The sequence below is a fragment of the Cupressus sempervirens genome, chromosome 9, assembly GCF_028749045.1.
Source record: "Cupressus sempervirens isolate cs-2001-9-10 chromosome 9, ASM2874904v1, whole genome shotgun sequence".
Lineage (NCBI taxonomy): Eukaryota > Viridiplantae > Streptophyta > Pinopsida > Cupressales > Cupressaceae > Cupressus > Cupressus sempervirens.
In genome coordinates, this window is record NC_143126.1 from 70,886,587 (window position 1) to 70,909,666 (window position 23,080).

A 23,080-nucleotide genomic window follows, 5' to 3' on the forward strand; every position below is an offset into this window, starting at 1 on the left:
GAATTAGAGATGAGAAGAACATTCTATTATTTACAGCTTTTAAAGAGTGGATAACATTTTAGTATCTATAGGTGCCATGGCCAACAGAGTCACTCTCACAAAAAATTTGTGGCTTCTATTTCTACTTTTTAAATAGATCAAGTTATATCAATGGAATTTGAACTAGTCTACTTTCTATTTCATATTAATTCTGAATAGGAGGAATATTTCAACATCTATAGTCACCATGACTAAAAATGTCACTCTCACAAAAGTTTTATGGCCTCTATTTTTTATTTCCAAATGGATTGAGATGAATCAATGGAATTTGAACCAATTCACTTTCAATTTCACATTGATTTTAATTAAATTTTAATAGGAATAACATTGTATTATCTATAGTTACCATGACTAATGAAGTCACTCTCACACCAATTTTGTGGCTTCTATTTTTTATTTCCAAACATGACTCGAGCTAAATCAATGGAATTTGAACCAATTCCCTATCTATTTCATATGAAGTTATATATTGAATTTGAATAGGAGGAAGAAGTTCTACATAAATTTTCTCTATGCACATCACCTTCCATTTATAACTTTTTGCATGGGAGTGGACAATTTGTAAAGCTAAAGAAACCAAAGTTTAAATGTTCTAAAGGTTGTGTATAAACATTAGATACTTTGAAATCATGCTTAAGCTATAGATTTTTTTTTTAAAAGTTAAAGTTGAGGAGCCTCAATTGGCTTTAAATGATCTAATTTTCTTTTATATAAAATGTTTCTATATAAATAATAATTTAAACCTTGTGTTTGATTACTTGAATATGTTATTCTCAAATGTCTCTAAATGGTTTAATTTTCTTTAAAAGAAAGTCTTTCTAAACAACTAGTCAATTATAGGTTTAGATTTTCTTTTAAGGATGATAAATTTAACAAAATAGAGAACAAAAGTATATAAATTGCAAAATTAGCTCTATGAATTTTTTTAATAAGATTAATCAAATGTTAAATTAATCTAATCTTAAAAACTAAATTATTCAAATTAATGTAACATTAATTACCATATAATCTAAATTCTAAAACTAAGCTAAATTAATTACAATCTAATTAACATAATTAATTAAAAAATCATATTCCAGTTAATAGCATATCCAATTAAATTTTAGAAAATTAAAATCTAATATAAATTATTAAAATCTAATTATATTAAATATAAACATTAAAATGAATAGAAATAAAATTTAAAAATTAATTAATAAACCATAAAGTGTACTAACAAAATAAAACTATTAAATTAATAAAATCAACAATCGAATTACTTAACTAGAAAATTAATTTAAAAGAAATTGAATCTAATTTAAATTGACTAAAAAGACAAAACTCTAAGTTTGACTAGTAATGTAAATTGCTTACTATTACTAACTAAAGCAAGCTAGAAACTAAAAAAATGCCAACCAATAAAATTTAGCATACGAATTAAGAAAACTAATTATATTGTTGTTTAACATATTTGCATAAGCTAATTATAAAGGTGAGAAGATGGAAGACATCAGAGTGAAAAAAATCACTGAGGTACATCTTGGTTGAGATAATTAGGTTTATGCATTCTATGTTGGAGATAGATCACATCCTTAGTTAAAGAAAATTAACATTCTTCTAGAGGCCTTCGCTATGGCTATGCAGATTAAAGAAGAAATACACGACACAAATTTTTTTATGCATGATGTCAAGGAAATGATGGAAAGAAAGCTCTACAACCATAGGTAGAGGATTGCTATTACATATAGAATTTTGTACAACTCTAAACACTACACATAATCATGTTTAGTCGTCTGTTGTAACAAATAATTTTCTTTACGCCCTACTCTGGATGTCTTGTTTTTGCTCAAATTAAACAATGCAACATAGCCATCACCTTGCTTGACACTTATTGAGTAAACATAGAAGACAAAAAGGAATAAAAACATAAGGTATTTAAACAAAAAATGAGCATCGTAGTCAAAGAAGTAGATACAACATTAATGAGAGATAGGTGAAGAAAATGACTACACATGAGTTATATGGCTTTTAGATATCTCTTTGGTCTATGTTGACCATAATAGTCATTTGGGTAATTTATTTATTTCATGACCCCCCCCCCCCCCCAAATCAATTATACTAACTAATCTAGATATCTTTACTAACTATCTAAATATTGCCCTATAATCTAGAAATGATGGGTCTTGGCTTAACTCCTTGCTAGGTACCCATTTACAATCACTTAATACAATAGTTGGAATTAAATAGAATCCCCCTTGCATGAGAATCAAGATAGTAATGTGACTATTCATAAACCAAAAATATGTCTAAGAGATATACAAATTTAGTTTTGCATAATGCCTTGCTGACTATATCTAATGTAGGAGCATTTGAGGTGTTTTCTATTTAATCCAGTAATCTGATGCAGGAGCATCTTGGCCATCACATTTTCCCATTGATTTTGTTGGTTGCATTGAGTTACAATAATTGCCAAGTGCCAGTAAATTTTCAGTCATTACCAAGTTGCATTTTTCCACCATTATGTTAACATACTGGTTAGCATGTTATCCCATTTGTTCTGCTAGTATCAACCGAGTGATCATTCAAGTGTCAAGTTGGTCAGTTACAATGTTAGCGGAGAATGTAGTGTTTGTTGAGATGAAGTGTTTTCTGAGTTACAATGTGTATTGAGTTATCCAATATTGGCTGAGTTTTCCTTCATGTGCTAAGTGTTCCTATTGGTGCTGAGTTTTCCTATATGTGTTGAGTGCTAGTATTTGTTTTCTGTGTCTGGTTCTAATTTGGGCCGACCTTACACATATTTAATTTCATGATGGTTATTTAATATTTGTTGAGAGCTGACTTGTGTCTTGGTTATGCATTTGATGTAAGGGTTTATTTAGTTGGTAATTTGTAATAGGTCAACTTGTGGCCATGCAAGTATTTAAAGGGGTCTTGGGTAGAGTCTTAGTCATGAGTGTGCAAGCATGAAGAGGTAGATGATGATTTTGGGAGTCATGAATAAGTTTGGGGAGTGTGGAGTATCTTGAAGATAGAAGTTTACATTTGAGTCTGGAGATCTATTATTCTTTGAAAGATGCATTCTTCTTTGTAATGACCATAACCTGGAAGGTCATATAGTTGGGCATGTTGGATGTAAACTTCTTGATTCAAATATATGAAATATTGTCTCTTTGGATTTGAATCTCATTCCTCTTGTCCATTTTATGTTGCACTTTTGTTGGTTGGTTTCTGGATCACCTCATTTTGGGGTACATCTAGATTTGTGCTACATCAATATCAACAATCTGGTCCTTTTTCTTCCAATATAAAAGATGAATTGCCTATTGTTGGATGAGATGCCAAATCTAATGATGGTAGACCTTGATGTATTTTTTTGCAAGAATAAAATATTGAATTCTTGGAAAATGAGATGGCACTTGGATTCTCACAATAAAGTATAGAAGTTCTTACCTGATGTTGCTTAAGGTCTAATAGAATAGCTCATGGCCAAGTTATTTCTGTAGTTGCTTCACTTGCTATAGTTTATTGAATTTCTTGCATTCATCAAATTTTCCATTGATCATGATATTTTCATCTTCTTTAATCTTAGCTCTTAGATAAATGATAGTATCATTTTCTAACATGAGTCCATCATTGACTTCTTTATGCCTTAGCTTGATTTTTTGGATTTGATCTTTAACTTCTACATGTAATCATTAGCCATTTGAATTTTTTTATCATTATTATTTTTCATCTTCAACATATTCAAGATCTTTGTATGTGAACTTGAGATCTCTCTCATCCATAGTAGATCTAAGCATTGTATATTCAACTTTTCAAACCTCCTTCAAGCTATTAGACTCTTCCAAATGAAATAGCTCTAATAACAATTGGTGAACATTTGAAATGCTAATAGAGGATAGGGATTACCTTGAAAAACTTAAAACTTTTAAATATATTTCTACATAACATAAGTTAAACATTCTAAAAAGGGAAGAGTAGAAATAAAATAACTCAACACCACATAATACCAAAATGTTTACTATGGAAACCCAAAATATTAAAAACCATAGAAAGGGTTTACTCTCAAGCATCAAGTAGTTGATTACTAAATACAAGGGTGGATTAGTGTTGGTAGGGTCCACTACCAAAAAAAAAACTAGCTATTATAGTTGAGAGGTGGCTTATAGCTAGAGTATGATATACAACATTGAATTACATTATAGTTGCATTTGTATACACATAAAATTTAACTCTCACTAAAGTATAAATTTCTTTTGTATGTTCACTAAATTACATATATCAATTCACTATATACATCAATAGGGGTGAATGCACCAAGTTGTGGTACCAAAAAGGTGACACCCTTTTTTTCTTCAAAATTTCCAATAGCACACACACACTATAATTCATGCACATTATAGCATGCATGCCCTATGACTGGCTTAGGTTGTTGAACCCAAGCCATAGTGTGTGTGTGTTATAGTGCATAAGCACTATTAGAAATCACATACAATCATAGAAACCCCTACTCTCTCCCCCCCTCTCTCTCCCTCTCTCTCTCTCTCTCTCTCTCTCTCTCTCTCTCTCTCTCTCCCTCCCTCCCTTGTTCCCCTCTCCATCTCTACCTCCCTCTCTCCCTACCCCATCCTCTCTCTCTCTCTCTCTCTCTCTCTCTCTCTCTCTCTCTCTCTCTCTCTCTCTCTCTCTCTCTCTCTCCCCATTCCCTCCCCTATTCCCTCTCCATTCCCCTCCATCTCTCTCTCTCTCTCTCTCTCTCTCTCTCTCTCTCTCTCTCTCTCCTCCCTCCCTCCCTCTCTCTTTTCCTCCCTCTCTCCCTACCCCATCATCTCTCTCTTTCTTTGCATCATATCTTGTACTCTTTCCCCCATCCCCTTCTCTCTCTCTCTCTCTCTCTCTCTCTCTCTCTCTCTCTCTCTCTCTCTCTCTCTCTCTCTCCTTCCCAATCCCACCCTCTCCCACTCCCTAATCTATGTCCCTCTCTCTCTTTCTATGCATCCTATCCCATTTACTCTTTGAACCCCCATCCTCAACTCCCTATCAATCTCTCCCTCTCTCTCATATCCACAACTCTCTCTCTCTCTCTCCCCCCCCCCAATCCTACCCTATCGCACCTCCTAATCAGTATCCCTCTCTCTTTCTATACATCCTATCTCATGTACTCTTTGAATGCCAATCCTCCACTCCCTATCAGTCTCTCCTAATCTCTCTCCCTCTCTCTTTGGCCCTCCCTCCCACCATTGTTCTCCCTCCTGCGTTCTCTCTCCCTCCCCCCCTCCCTCTCTCCATCCCTCCCTCTCCCTCTATCATCCACTACTCTATTCCCTCTCTCTATTTATATGTATCCTATCCCATGTACTCTTTGAACCCCATTCCTCTCTCTCCCTCTCACTCTCCCTATTTATTCATGTACTCTTTGAACCCCAATCCTCTACTCTCTATCAATCTCTCCTACTCTCTCTCCCTCTCTCTCTGTCCCTCCCTCCCTCCCTCTCCCTCCCTCCCTTATTCTACCTCTTGCCCTCTCTCTCCCTCCCTCCCTCCCTCTCTCTATCCCTCCCTCCCTCTATCATCCACTACTCTATGTCCCTCTCTCTGTTTATATGTATCCTATCCCATGTACTCTTTGAACCTCATTCCTCTCTCTCTCTCTCTCTCTCTCTCTCTCTCTCTCTCTCTCTCTCTCTCTCCCCCTATTTATTCATGTACTCTTTGAACCCCAATCCTCTACTCCCTATCAATTTCTCCTACTCTCTCTCTCTCTCTCTCTCACTCTCTGGACCTCCCTCCCTCCCTTGTTCTCCCTCATGCCCTCTCTCTCCCTCCCTCCCTCCCTCTCTCTATCCCTCCCTCTCCCTCTATCATCCACTACTCTATGTCCCTCTTTCTATTTATATGTATCCTATCCCACATACTCTTTGAACCCCATTCCTCTCTCTCTCTCTCTCTCTCTCTCTCTCTCTCTCTCTCTCTCCCCCCCCCCCCTTCCCCATTCCCTCCCTCCTTCTCTCTCCATTCCTCTCTCTCCAATTCTCCCTCCCTCTCTCCCTACCCCATCCCACCTACTCTCTCTCTCTCTCTCTCTCTCTCTCTCTCTCTCTCTCTCTCTCTCTCTCTCTCTCCCCCCTCTCTCCCTACTTCTCTATCTTTCTTTGCATCCTATCTCATCCTCTTTCCTTCATCTCTCTCTCCCTCCCCCCTCTCCCTCCCTACCCCATCCTCTCTCTCTTTTTGATGTAGAGATAAATTCAACGGAAGCAATATCAAAAAGGAACCAACACCAGCAAGAAATATATATTAAAATTTCTTCTTAATTAATTCTTCAAATGAACAATAAATTCATCTTCTCTCCTACAGATTTATTCTCTTGTAGTTTCATATTCCAAAGACTTTCCCTTCAACCTAAACCTAAACCTAAAACTCTATTTATACTTGCTATGACGGCCTAAGGAAAATTCTAGATTATTACAAAATAGGAAAAATAGTCTATAGAGTACTCTAGATTTATATAGAATGGGGAAGAATGACCCCACAATTATTTGAAATAATTCTAAGAAAAGATCTTATCCTAATGAAAAAATTGAAATAAATTTCTTGAGTCGATACATGCATAAAATTTGACCTAAATACTTTATGTGGGTGCTCCTACACCATACTCCCCAGGAAATTTGATCTCAAGCCCACTGGAGATGAGCTCTTCTAGAGTGGTACCTTGCTTCTTGATATCTTGTTCAATCATCCACACAAAATCTACATCTAAATAACCTTTGAGTTTTACCAAATACTGCTTGGACTCTTTTCCTCTTCACTGCTTAATGACTTTGGTGTCAAGTATCCTTTCTAGTTGTGTTGTCTACTTAAATGGTAGATGTTGAATGTCTTCAATATTAGCAATCTTTCCTATATCAATTTCTTCAATGGGTGGTTTGAATGGTGTGAGCTTTGCTATGTTGAAGATGGGAGAAATGCCAATCTCAGGTGGCAATTGAATCTCATAAGCATTTGGTCCAAACTTCTTTAATATTTGACAAGGGCCTAGTTTTCTCAACATAAGTTTGGTAGATTTACCTTTTGGTAGCCTCTCCTTCTTGAGATTTTCCCATACTAAATCTCCCACTTCAAATTCTAAGTGTCTCTATTTCTGATTTGCATGCTTCTTATACTTGTCAAAGGTTTGTTGGAGTTGTGCTTTGACTTCATCATGGATTTCTTTTACGCCAATAGAAAATTCTTCTCCTTGGGCACTAACTTGTTGTTGTGAACTCATATCTCTTAACTCAAAAATCCCTCTAGGATAAATTCCATATACCACTTGAAATGGTGATTTTCTTGTACTTCTATTGATGGAGTCATTATATACAAATTCAGCTTGGGGAAGGATTACATCCCATTTTGTTGCATGTTGTCTTGTGAGTGTTCTTAACAAATTGTCCAAAGTTCTATTAACTACCTTTTTTTGGCCATCAATTTGAAGGTGGTAGGGTAATGAGAATGATAAATTGGTTCCAATTTTCCTCCATAAAGTTCTCCAAAAGTGTCCTACAAATTTCACATCCCTGTCTGAAACGATGTTGAGAGGTAGCTCGTGAATCCTTATGACTTCCTTGAAAAAGAGATCTGCTATATGAGAAGCATCATTGGTCGACTTACATGGTAAGAAGTGAGCCATTTTGCTGAACCTATCTACTACAAAAAATACACTATCATGCCCCTTTTGTGTTCATGGTAGCCCCATTACAAAATCCATCATTATGCTTTCCCAGGGTATTGGCAAAGGTTGATAAAGCCTTACATTTGTAGTCCTTCCTTTGGCCCTTTGAAAAATCATACATGTTTCCACAAAATTTCTAACATCAGTCTAAAGTTTAGGCCAATAGTAGTACCTTTTAACCAATTCTAAGGTTTTATCCAAACCAAAATGTCCACCCATTGTTCCACTATGTTTCTCTTTGATAATGTTTGTTCTCATAGAGCACCTGGGTACACATAGTTGTCCTCCTTTGAAAATAAGTTTGTCTTGTATCAAAAAATCAAGAAAATTAGCATGGTACCTTTCACCAAACTCCATACATATCTTGTAGATGTTGCCAAAATCTGGATCTGCTACATACATGTCTTTGAGTGCTTCAATTCCCACATTTTCTAGCTATATCTAGGAGACAGTTAGATTCCTTCTACTAAGAGCATCAACAACCTTGTTTGATATACCCTTCTTATGCTTGATGGTTAAGGTATATTCCTATAAATACTCCATCCATTTCATGTGCCTATGACTTAATTTGTCTTGGCTATTCAGAAAACTAAGTGCTTGGTTATCAGTATACACAACAAACTCCTTTGGCAACAAGTAGTGTTTCCACCTTTTGAGAGCTTGAACCAATGCATACATTTCTAGGTCATAGGAAGACTATTTCTACTTGGCTTCATTGAGTTTTTCACTTGAGAAAGACACTATTTTTCCTTCTTGACTAAGAACTACTCCTATAGCAAGCTTGCTAGCATCACATTCTACTTGGAAAACTTTGTTAAAATTAGGTAAAGAAAGAATTGGCTGCTCACTAACCTTTTTCTTAAGTAATTCAAAAGCTTCATTTGCTAATTGACTCCATGCAAACTTACACTTCAATCCTCCTTTAATAGTTTCTAACATAGGAGCACATATATGACTAAAATTTCTTATGAATTTCCTATAAAATGTAGCAAGACCATGAAAGCTTCTAACATCTCCAATTGTTCTCAGGGATGACCAAGATAGTATAGCACTTACCTTTTCTTTGTCCATCTTCAAGCTACCTTGGGAGATCACAAAACCTAGATATGTCAGCTCCTCTTGCATAAACAAACACTTTTCCAAATTTATTACTAATTTCTCCTCATGAAGTCTTCTCAAAACCATGTCAATGTGCTCTAGGTGTTCTTCTTTTTTCTTGCTAAAAATTAATATGTCATCCAAATATACTATGATGAACTTGCCATTGAATTCTTTGAGTATTTCATTCATAAGTCTCATGAAGGTACTAGGAGCATTAGAGAGTCCAAATGGAATTACCTTCCATTCATATAATCCATCATTGGTTTTGAATGTTGTCTTCCACTCATCTCCAGCTCTTATCTTTATTTGATGGTACCCACTTTTTAAGTCAATCTTGGAGAAATACTTTGCACCTCCCAAACAATCAAGAAAATCTTCAATTCTTGGCATTGGAAACCTATATCTAATTGTAATCTTATTAATGGCTCTAGAATCAATGCACAACCTCTAGGTTCCTTCCTTCTTGGGTGTCAAAATAGTAGGTATAGCACATAGACTTAAGCTTTTCGTAATCAAGCCAGAATCGAGTAACTCCTTTACTTGACTGGAAATCTTTTCATTTTGTTGTCGTGTCATCTTGTATTCAGCCTTATTGGATAAAGTAGCTTTAGAAATAAAATCAATATAATGACTAATGTCTCATATAGGTGGTAATGATTTTGGCATACGTTCTAAAATCAAACCTTCATATTTATCCAAAAGTTGTTTCACTTCTTTAGGAATTGCCTTCTTTGTTTTAGCCCCCTTTCTATCATTTCCAACAGGTTCTTGTGGTTGTGGGTTAGGCATCAAAAGAAAACAAGGCTTAGGTTCACCCTTCATGTCCCGTAAGAATTCCTTTTTATCAACCATCATAATTTTGGCTTTCCTCTCCTTATTTTCTTCCACTTCCTCAAGATTAGAAAATGGAATCAATCTAATCACCTTTCCATCCTTCTTGATGGTGTATATATTGAGTTTTCCATCATGTTGTGCTTGAAAATCATACTACTAGGGCCTACCAAATAATCGGTGGCATGCATCCATATCAACTATACCACACAAAATTCTATCCTTATACTTTCCAATCTGAAAATCAACCCATGCTTGCTCATTTACGAGAGTTTTTTGACCCTTCGTTAGCCATAAAACCTTATAAGGAAAATTATGAGGTATTCTCCTAAGTTTTAACTTCTCAACCATCTCAAGAGAAACTAAATTTTTAGTAGATCCTAAATCAATAATGACTTTACATACCTTACCTCCAGATTTGCAAGCAGTCCTAAAGATAGTTTTCCTTTGTGGTGGTTCCATGGTAGTAGGCACTTTCAAAAGTGTTCTTCTCATCATTAAACTTTCTCCTCTTTCAGGTACACTATCTGAGCCATCCATCTCCTTCTCTTGGTATTCATCATCTTGTACCAAATTTGTTCTTCTTTCACCTTGTGAACTTGAACTAGCTCTATCTGGACACCTAGATACATAATGTTGCTCTTTATTGCAATCGAAACAAACAATTGGACTTGCCCTTCTGCCACCAAATCCACCTCTTGAATTGCCTCTTCTACCTCTGAAGTTAACTCTAAAATTTCCTTTGCTTTGACTGGTTTCTTGCTTTATCTCCTTATGATCTTCCTGGTTTTGTCCTCTTCCTTGGAAATTTCCTCTTCCCCTTTGATTTCTTCCTCTTCCTCTGTTATTTTTTTTCTTGCCTTCTTTTCAATTTGGCTTCCACCTTCAATGCTAGTTGATAACATTTTTGTACTATTTTTAGACATAACAAATTAATTTCTTCTTGAATGTTCAACCTCAATCCATTGATATATCTAGCAACTTTTACACTTTCACATTCACTTTGCTTTGCCCTCAGGCTTAGTTTTTGGAATTCTTTAGTATAGGTAGTGACATCTAGCTCCTTTTGTCTTAAACTTTGTCTCCTTCGATGAAGTTGGATTTCATAATCCTCAGGTAAGTATGTTTCTCTCACCTTGACACACATCCTTTCCTAGGAAGTTATCATGTTCTTACCTTCTTTGACCCTTTCTCCTTGAATGAAATTCCACCAAGTGAGGGCCGGTCCCTTCAACTTTGACTTGGAAATTTTTACCTTATCCTTCTCTGCTATATTTTCACATTCAAAATGGTTGTTCAAGGCTTCTATCCAATCCACAATAGCATCAACATCCATCTTTCCTAAGAAGATGGGTAGGTCACCTTTGGCATCCTTCTTACCAACTCTTTCAAGGGCTTTTATAAAGTATCTCTGGTCTGTAGGTAAGTTAACCATCTCTTTCTCAGGGGTATTCTCTTCTTCCCCTTCTTCATCTTGCTGTGAGGAAATATTTTCTTTCTTTTCCATTGGGCCCTTCATTTTCTTAAATTCATCTAATAACCACTTATTGATTTTCTCTTGTTCTTGCATCTTCTTTGCTAGTTCAGCATTGGTGACCATGTTTGATGTTTCAGCTTTTGACTCCGATCCAGACATAAAATCTAATTGCCTCAGGAGCTTTCCCCAAGCTCTGATACCAAAAATGATGTACAGATAAATTCAATGGAAGCAATATCAAAAAGGAACCAGCACCAGCAAGAAATATATATTAAATATTCTTCTTAATTAATTCTTCAAATGAATAGTAAATATATTTGCTCTCCTATAGATTTCTTCTCCTGTAATTTCATATTCCAAAGACTTTCCCTTCAACCTAAACCTAAACCTAAAACTCTATTTATACTTGCTAAGATGGTCTACAAAAAATTCTAGATCATTACAAAATAGGAAAAACAGTCTATATAGTACTCTAGATTGATATAGAACAGGGAAGAATGACCCCACAATGATCTGAATGAATTCCAAAAAAAGATCTTATCCTAATGACAAAATTGAAATAAATTTCTCGAGTTGGCACATGCATAAAACTTAACCTAAATATTTTATGTGTGTGCTCCTACACCACTTTCTTTGCATCCTCTCTCTCTCTCTCTCTCTCTCTCTCTCTCTCTCTCTCTCTCTCTCTCTCTCTCTCTCTCTCTCTCTCTCTCTCCCCCCTCCCTCTCTCCCTACCTCATCCTCTCTCTCTCTTTCTTTGTATCATATCTCGTACTCTTTTCCCCCATCCCCTACTCTCTCTCTCTCTCTCTCTCTCTCTCTCTCTCTCTCTCTCTCTCTCTCTATCTCTCTGTGCATCCTATCATGTACTCTTTCTCCCATCCCCTACTCCCCCTCCCCCTCTCTCTCTTTCTATGCATCTTATCCCATGTACTCTTTGAATCCCCATCCTCTACTACCTATCAATGTCTCCTTCTCTCTCCTATTTGCTAATTTCTCTCTCTCTCTCTCTCTCTCTCTCTCTCTCTCTCTCTCTCTCTCTCTCTCTCTCTCCCCCCCCCCTCCCTCCCTCCCTCCCTCACTCCCTCCCTCTCCCTCCTTTCTGCCCCCCCTTTCTCTCTCTCTCTCTCTCTCTCTCCCCCCTCTCTCCCTCCCTCTCCCTCTCTCTATCATCCACTACTCCATTTCCCTCTCTCTTTATATGCATCCTATCCCATGTACTCTTTGAACCCCCATTCCCCCCCTTCTCTCCCTACCCCATCTTCTTTCTCTTTCTTTGCATCCTATCTCTTAATCTCTCACTCTCTCTCTCTGTTTCTCCCTCCCTCTCTCCCTATGTTATCCTCTCTCTCTTTCTTTGCATCCTATCCTGTACTCTTTCCCCCATCTACTTCTCTCCCTCTTTCTCTCTCTCCTCCTCTCTCTTTCCCCCCTCCCTCCCTCCCTACCTCATCCTCTCTCTCTTTCTTTGCATCCTATCTCGTACTCTTTTCCCCATCCCCTACTCTCCCTCCCCCTCCTCTCTCTCTCCCTACCCCATCATCTTTCTCTTTCTTTTGATCCTCTCTCTCTCTCTCTCTCTCTCTCTCTCTCTCTCTCTCTCTCTCTCTCTCCCTCCCTCCCTCCCTCTCTCCCTCTCCCTCTCTCTCCCCCTCTCCCTACTTAATCCTCACTCTCTTTCTTTGCATCCTATCCCATACTCTATTTCTCATCCCCTAATCTCCCTCTCCCCCCTCTCTCCCTCTCTCCCCCCCCTCTCTCTCTCTCAATCCCACCCTCTCCCAACCCATAATATGTGTCTCTCTCTCTTTCTATGCATCATATACCATATACTCTTTGAAACCCCATCATCTACTCCCTATCAATGTCTCCCTCTCTCTCCTACCTACTACTCTCTCTCTGCCTCTCCCTCCCTCTCTATCTCCCTCACTCCCTCTCCCTCCTCCCCTCTCTCTATCTCTCTCTCTCCCCCTCTCCCTCCCTCCCTCTCCCTCTCTCCGTCATCCACTACTCTATATCCCTCTCTCCCACTTTATATGCATCATATCCCACATACTCTTTGAACCCCCATTACTCTCTCTCCCTCTCTCTCTCTCTCTCTCTCTACATATATATATATCCTCTCTCTCTCCCTCTCTATTCTCTCCTCTCTCTTACTCTCTCACTCAACCTTAATCTCCCCCTCCTCTTTCTTCCTCCCTCCCCTACTCTCTTGAGCTCTATCTTTATTTATCTCATTTTCCTCTCTTTCTCCCTCTCCATTCCCTACTCTCTCTTACTCTCTCACTCTACCTTAATCCCCACTCCCACCCTCTGTGTGTGTGTGCGCGCGCGCGTGTGCGCATACTATCCTATTCTCTTTCCCTATTCCCTTCTCTCTTTCTATCCTTCTCTCTCACTCTACATCATATCCACTACTCTCTCCCAATCCTCTACTCTCTCTCTCACTCTCTATTGTCTCTCCCTCTCTACCTCTCTCCTTCTATCTCTCCTTATGCATCCTCTCTATTAAAATTGAAGGCTTAAATAGCATGTGCGCTATAGCACATATGCACTATTTAAGCCTTAAATTTTAAACAGGCTTAAATAGCATGCACACACTATAGTGTGTACACTCTATTTAAGCCTTGAATTTCAAAATTCTTTTAATAGCATGCATGCACTATAGTGCGTACACGCTATCGCATGTATGTGCTATATAAAGCATTGGATACCACCAAGGCTAAGGCTTGGATTTTCCGTGGGGGTCCAACCCAAGGGTTTGGAGGCTCTAAACTAGTTTGAGATGTACTTTGCAGCAAGCATACACAAAATGCTTAATTTTTCTTTTGTGCTCTCCTTCAAGTTTCCCCATGGTTGAGAATTGATAAAAGTAGGTTACATAATATTATAGATCTATATGTTAGCTATATAACCATATAATTTATTTCAAATTCACATTATTTCAAGCCTTTCAACTATAAATTCTTTTGAATATATGTTCATTTTCTCTCAAAAACAAACATGTACTAATTGAGGTGTAGATTTTAGCTTGTTCATCAAATTTTGCAAAAAGTTAGTTTTTTAGAAACTAGATTCCATTCTACACACTTTGAAAAAAAGGAGTTTTTATTTTGGATTAGTTTTCAATAATTTCTAGAGGGAGCACACAGATATTTCACATTTTTGGGATGTGTCCACTTACATAATTCATTAAAAAAAATACACATTATAAAATTACCCCAAAATGTTGGGATAAACTACATGGTGTTAGGTAACTTTTGACCATAGTGATTAAATTTTTTTGAAATAAAAGTTTAAAAAAAATAATACCACTTTCTATGGCCCCATTTTTTGAGGTCTGATAACTAAACCATTTTGGAAAAAAAAATAGTAGTTTAGAAACTAGATTCAAAGGACTACTACTTTTGTTTTTATCACATCTTAAAATTTTGAGTGTAACTATCTTCAAATTCTTGTCAAAGTTCAGAAATTGATAATTCCAAAAAAAAGTGATCACTTATACCCCCATTTTGGCACCACAACTTTGTGCAATTACCCATAGATCACTTTTACATATCACATATATCATCTATCAAATTAAAATTGTAATCTTTATTCTTGTGATATTGTCCCTTCCAATATATACATGCAATAGGGTTATCCTTTCATGTCATCTTAGACCAAAAATAAAATCTTGTGAGCATGCAACAAAAAAGTGTTACAGATGTTAACCACATCAAAATATATCTTACATTAAGAAAAATAGGTTTAGACCAAAACATCAATTCATCATGGTATAGATGAAATATGTAATGGTAACACCACTTACTAGTGATACCACTACCAAACTCAAAGATAGACCGAAGATAAGAATGATAAATCCACCAAATCAATGATATCAATGATAACATTTAGAATCCTACATAAAGTAATGGTGATACCAACATGTAACAAGAAGGAAAGTTGGTGTCACCTACAAATTTACAAAATGGGAAGTTTCTTGAAATTTCCCTCATTTTAAGATCTAAAAGCATGCCAATGAAATAGCATTTTAAATTTGATCCCATTTTAAAAGATATGAGGATATTTTAGTAGCTTAAAATTGTGACATATAATAAAGGGGAGAAGCATGACTTGCAATTAATAAGTGATTATAAGAATTAATTTCCACACCTCCTTCCTCATTTTAGATATTTCACTATCCTACAAGGTAAAATAAATGATAGAAAAACATTGATAAAGGACCACTATTTATTTTTCATCTTGGAGGAATAACAACATGAAGCTCATCTTTGATGGAATCATTACTTTGAGCTCAATTTCTCTACAATTCTAGGAAGATTCATGAAATCATTGTATGATAGAATTAGTTCTCCTTGATCCATCTCTACCCCCACATTTGCCAATCGATTGGCCTCTTTGTAGCAATAAGCTACCACATGAATATCAAATTTCTCATGTAGTTCCCTTCTATCTAATAAGATGCATATTAGCCTCCAATTAGTGACTTATTCAAAATAAAGGATGTTGAGTATAACTTATAAATTCCCTTCTATGAATCTTATCAATTTGAGAAGAAAAATCAACTTTATTTCATTGTATAAGATGAGAGTCTATGAAATTTCGTTAATTTTTTAAGGAAATTTAGATGCCAAAGTTGTGATGAATTGGGCCTTGCTATTTCTAATTATACATCTTGTCCCAGAAAAACTTGTATTTTCTATAAATTCTCCATCAAAATTTAGTTTTGAAATCTCTTCTTGAGGGGGTTTCCACATGATATCTTTCTTGACTGGTTTGGGTGGCACATTTACTTAAAGGCTTCCTTAGAGAGGAAGAAAATTTAGAGTCACACATTTAAAACTACAGAGTCTACAAAAATGTGAATTTTTTTTATATGCTTTGCACTTTGAATAGAAGATGCATCACATCTTGTAGTCTTATTCTTCAAGTACTTCAAGATATTGTATGACTTATGGAGAATTAGATTGGATAAAGAGAAAGGGGCATCCTATAAGTTACCAAAAATAATAATCTATAAATAATTAGTTAACTCATTTCTTATCTCTTTGTTTCATAGAATTTGCAATTGTAAAAATCAATAACAAAAGTAGCTCCATCAAAACATGATAAAGTAGACACCTTGATGAGATTAAATATCATTTTTTCCAATTTCATAAAATGATAAAATATGACTGACAACTTAAAAAATTTCTCAAATTTAAAATTTATTATATAAATGTTTATGCAAACGATCTTTTGCATACATTTCTTCGTGTCCATATCCATCACCTATTGTACTTTAATGCATATTATTGCTTGTGTTTACTCAATAAGTTTCACAATCATCAGATATTGTTCTCAAGTTTAATAAGCTAGTCTCTGATTATAGAAAGTGTGAACTATTCATGCAAATTATATTTATATATTTCAATACTATAATCTTTATTCTTTTTTTTTGGTATAATCATTCCTTAAACTGCTAGTTTTTCATAACTATTTCTTTGGACCGACATTTTTTTCTTCATGTAATCACTATTGTGTAGAGTAAGGTCCACCATTGAAGCCATGCAACATGAACAGAGTGGAGGGAATATATGACAGATTCAATTGTTTAAGGGAGGTATTCAAGTAGACAGTGAAGATGACATGTGGCATAGAGTGGTGTTATTTCCATTCAGAATGAACATGAGAGAGATTCACTTAAATTTCCTCACGACAGAGTTAAAAGATTAAAAAAGGATACTACTCCTATATAAGATCAAAGTTTAATTCAAAAAATATTAATGTAAATTCTCTTTCACTTACATTTCATCACAATAGAGTCAAAAGAGAATAATGCCCTTTCTATATAAGATCAAACTTTTATTTGTAAATGATGCATTTGTTATCTTTAACATGATTTATACATATCATATATTCTAAGTCATAAGATTCGGATAAGGTAAAAATTCCTCTAAAAACAGACATTAAATTTAAGTTATATTAATATATTTATTTTTAAATATAAGTCAAAATAGTTTAACATTGCTAAATAATTCAACTAAATAACTCAATATTATTTTACATTGATAAAGTTCGGAAATGATAAAAATTTGCAGAAATTCAAACTTAATGAATGAAATTCAGCGAATCCTAATTCGTATGGAAGTCAAAGAGGAGCAGGTGTAGCAAGGAAGGTTGGCTCTTCATCACCAGCCATGATAACAATCATCCTACCTTCATTCTTTGATGACTCTTCCTCCTCCTTCTCCTGCTGAAAGTGATGGTTCACTCTGGTGGTAGGAGAGTGGGATATCCTCCACAAGGAGCAGAAAAGAATGAAGAACACAAAGGCTGTTAAAATGAGCAAGGTGACCATTCCAGTGAAGAGATAGGGAACCGGAGTAGAATGTGATATTGTGTAGTTATACCCGCTTTCACTGCTGCTGATATTTGTCTTCATTGAATGCATTCTATTAACTAATCGTTGAATGAGCAGACGAGGAAAAAGAATGAGTATTACTTGCTTGTATTGGCATTGCTGGAACAGTTGCTGTGGATAAGTAAAGGAGTTCATTGGTCATTGTTGGAGAATCGTGTGGTTGAGGTCTCTTTCCCACACGCAATACAAGAGCGCAGAAAATAGGGGAGTTCAAGAATTGGTTCACTGAAGTATGCATACATATGGGGTGCTAAAAAGTGTGAGGTCATCCTAGTATTATATAATAATAAATAGTGATGTTTTTAGAAGTATATCATTGAACTTTAATGCCATTCATTATGGCATGTTCTTCAATTAGTGGTTCTTCAATCTTTGGAGTTGAAGATTAATATTGTCGCTAGTAGTTATATTAGTTTCTTTATAAAAAAGAAGTCGGTTAGGAGGCTAACATATCAAAAAATATTTGAACTTAGAAAATATGTATTTTTGTTAATGTTTATTTAAAGTTGATATCAATTGAAGACACCATTTTATGAAATTATAAACCCGTGATTAATTGCTTATATTTCTTTCAAAGGATACAATTAAGAACTAGTGTCATGTTCATATTTTGGTGGCATAACCCAGTGATTCATAAATTGAGATATATATTCCTTAAATTTCTAAACAACTTGATGAGTACAATTTAATTTGGTAGTCTTCTCAAAAACCTCAAAAATGTTCTCAAAGCATGTATACTCAAACACTAGATACAACTACACCATCATTTATAGGATGTAAAACACAAGAATGTTAAATTAATATTAGAAACATAACGAGAATAAATATGATAATGAGTTGAATACAAGAAGTTGTCAAAGAGAAACCCTTATAGTGAAACAAATCTAGTAAGAGTGAGAAAGTTCTTCCTCTATCCATTATGTACAAGTCAATTCTATATTGTAACAAGTTAACCACACATCAATGAATCTTTGTCATGTTTACATAGCTTAAAACCTATAAAAATCTTTATAAAATGATATTACTAAGAGAGTACTAAGAGAGAACCATTTTACATAATATACATTAATAAATGTTTGATTTCAAATTGATGGCCTTTCAACTCACCCTTGTGGACTTCCTATACCATACCCGACAGAAACTAGAATAGAAAAAATAGCATTTTATAAGAACACATTTTGAAAATAGAAAATATTCTAGAAACACCCTAAAATGATAGATTCTATATATATATATATATATATAAGACCCATCTTGACAGTAAGTAACCAATCAAAAAATCGAAGTCAAGAACTTAATATTTCTCTTACTTTTGCAAAAAAAAATTACAAAGCTTACTTGACCACAACATGGCCAATCAATCTCCACCAAGTTGAGTTTCTCACACAACTTGTAGTCTACTCTCTATCACTTTTCAAATCAAGGGAATATCCTCACTCTGCTTCTTATAACCATATATCTCACAGTAGTAATGTCTCTTCTTTACCTTTTATTAGTGTAACATGGGTGTGTGCACCCAGGTCAAAAACTCAAAGCACTTGGCACACGTAAGCATCCAATGCGGGTGCGTTGGGTACCCAAGTACCCACGTTGGTCAAAAAAGCGTCACCGCACCTCGACTGCACTGGTCGAGCACCCAGGTGGGATGCAAGACTTGGGTACATTGTGGGTGCTTAGGTGTGGGGGTGTGCGTGGGGTGCTCCTAGGGTGCTCATGGGGTGCGGTCGGCTAACTAGCCCAAGAAGTTACCAAAAAAATACTTTTTACATTTATTATTATTATTATTATTTTAAGTAAGTTAACCCATGGGATGATTAGGACTTTGATATAGGGGATGATTAGAGAGCACTTTGGATGATTCCATTCTCATTATTGACATTTTGTCATTTTGTTGATTGTACTCACTTTGATATGGCTATGATACATTATTTCATTTCACTATTTCAGGCTACTCAGCTCATTGTCATCATGAGAATCTTTATGATATATGATATTCATATTGGAACAATGAATTTTGAATCTTGCATCTTGAACTAAGTTAATTTGTTAAATGGTCATTGGTAATGGTTATGAAGTTTCAAGTTTCAAGTTTGAACTTATAGTTTGTGAATCACATATCAATTTTCTCTATTCAATTATATTTGGTATGTTGTATAATATATTGAAGTATCATTTCATAATTAGCATTTTTAGTCATATATATATATATATATATATATATATATATATATATATATATACATACTATGCAACCCCCTCCCTTGCCTTCTCCCCCACACCCACGCTTCCCCTCCCCTCCCCCCCTCCCACCCTCCACACCTTTGCACCTTTGCTATTGCACCCCCGTTGTCCTTCCACCATCCCCAAATTGAGGCCTTTTTTATCCCACACCCAAAACTCATCTTGACATCCCTCTACATCGCCACACCCTTGCGCTGGTGTAACACTACCTTTTATGTACTAGCACAACCTCATCCTCTTCCTTCCAAGGAGCTTGTTTGAATACAATTTGATGACACTTGACAACTCCAACATATCAAGTTTTCCTCCTACATTTGTAGTCTCTCTATCCTCCATACAAGACTCCCTCAATAAGTTCCAATGTAGGGTCAAATTATTTTCCAATCTCATTCAATCATTTTCCACACTCTCATATGGTAATGCTCTCTTCTATGTTTGTCTACAAAGTCTTCCCATTCCACATTTTCCATAGTTCTTTGGTAAAATTTTTTATCTGAAAACCTTCGAAACATCACCTACTTATCATTCATTTTAATTTCTCTAACTTATAAACCAATCCCAAAGCTGATTATAATCAATTTTAAACAAACTAGACTATTTAAATAGCAAATTTAAGATTTAGCATGATAATAGAGAAGAAATGGTGCTTGGCCACAAGTATGGTCCGAGGGATTCAAATTTCTATGATCATCATCATTGGCGTGGCTTCAACCATGATGGTGGGAAAGCCAAGAAGGATCTTCACCTTGTAATCCTGTAAGAAGCAAGGGTTTAATGAGTTTTATGGTAGGAAAAATGAAAGTGCTAGGCAATAGGGGAATGAAGGAGTTATTTTCTAGGGAATGGATAGGGTTTTTCTCATTCTTCACCCAATTAGAGGGACCAAAGGAAAATTTTCAAATGAAAAATCTTATTTTTGCAAAATAAAATTGCAAAGCTTACTTGACCACAAAAATTCCAATCAATCTCCACCGAATTAGTTTTCTCACACAACTTGTAGTCTAATCTATCTTTTTTCAAATTATGGTAATATCATCATCTCCAACTTCTTGTAACCATGCCTTTCTAACTAGTAATGTCTGTTCTCTACCATCTATGTACTAGCATAATCCCATTCTCTTTTTCCCAAGTAACTCATTTGACTATACTCCCATGACACTCTACAACTCAAAAAAAAAAGGTTTTCCTCCTACATTTCTAGTCTCTCTCAATCCTCTATACATGACTCCCTCAATATGTTCCAATGTAGAGTCAATTTATTTTAAAGTCACATTCAATCATTTTACATTCTCTCATATGGTAATGTTCTCTCCTATTTTTTTTTCTATAGAGTCTTCCCATTCCACATTTTTCCATTGTTCTTTGATTAAACTTCCTATCCTTTACAAACATCACATACTTATCTTGTATTTCCTTCTTTATTTGAATTTCTCGAACTTCTAAACCAACCCCTAAAATTGATTACAACCAATTTTAAGAAGAAGAAAAAAAGTAGTTAATAAAGAAATTTAAGTGATTCTCTTACATAAAAGTCCTAAGGAAAAAAAGAAAGCATGTGCTCCTAACATCAAGCCATAAACTAAAAACTATTTCTCTACGCACTTTTTATTTTTCTACTGCAAATATCATTCTAGGACATGTTCCTTGTTTGTCTTATATTGTTGTTACTTATTTCACACTTCTCTTCCCATTTCCCTTCACCACTTTCTTTTTAGCCATGCATACACACACAAATGTATATTGTAATTAATGATTCCCACAAATTTCTTCTTTGAGTTTCTTGTCTACCTTATCCATCTATCACCAAACTTCATCAAAATATTGTACATCTATGTATCTATCTATACAAGGTTTTTTTCAAGAGCATCAACTTCACAATGTATAAATAAATTTACATATTTTTTTGAGCTTCAAGATCTATTTTCTCAAATATATTTGTCATCCTACCCATCCATTCCTCTTCAATAATGGCATATTAAGAATCAAATCACCTTATACTTCCTTATTTACATTAAAAAAAATAAAAACCTTTTAAAATTATTTATACCCCACCTTATTTTTCTAATCAAACTTCTCACTACTCAACATATCAAAATATTGCAACATAATGCTCTTATATAGGATTGATAAATTTATACCTTATGTTGTAATTGCATAATGTAGACACTGAAATCTGTCCTAACATAATCACAATTACCCTTATTATAGGAAATTAAATAGACATTCATTATTTATTTAATAAGCCTTACCTTATCCCTAATTAAATAGATTTTTGTTTACTTAATTAAAAATAAATCTTCTATCATATATCCTTTCTAAAGAGTTCCATTAATTCTTAAATTAATTAAAATATCATAGCCCATATCCTTGAATCCTACTTCTATGTTAAACTTAATCTAACTAAGTAAAATATTATGTTTACTTAATTAACATATTTTCTTCCATTTATAATTAAATATTATATTTAATCCTATTTGATCACATGGAGCCTAACTTTAATACTCACCTAACCTCACTTCCCTAAGCTAACCTATTTGTCTAACCTACTTATCCACTAATCAATTGTAATTCACCACCTAATCACTCTCTAATAGTTTGTACAAACTTAATCAAGGGACTACGAAACCCAAGTCAGATGTGACTCTTACACACTCTCTTTCAAAGCCTTACACATCTTACACCTCTTACACAATTCAACACCTTTATCTCACTTCACATGTTAACTCAACCTTGAGTCATTGCTTTCCAAAGTTTCTTATGCGTGTGAGAAAGCTTGTTCCTTTCACTCTGTTAAACATTTTTATTGACTTGCCACTTTCAAAGGTTTCTCACACATGTTCATGAGAAATTCTTTCCCTTTTAATTGTCAAACCCTAGTCCACTTGGATTCCACCTCATGGTCACATAATTTATCCTATGAAATCATGTCCCTTTGTACAAATTTGAATGTCAACTATCCATTGCTCTCAAAATCCTAGGATTTGAGAGCTCTCCTCCTCATTTCATAAGAAATATTTCATCCATTTTTGTGTTGTTAGTTTTGCAAGAAACCACTTACATCAATAACAACATTATCAAACACTTCTTCATTCTAGAAGGTTTGCGTGTTATTGTTTGAGTAGTTTAAATTCTTTCTTCTTATTACTCATTACATTTGCATGCTTATTTTCATATAATTTGGTGTATACATATTATGATAGAATAGGTTTTAGTTTTTTAATATATATTATTTTATTATGTAATCATTATAATCATCTATCTTATCTTAACCATCTTAATGATTTCCTCATCT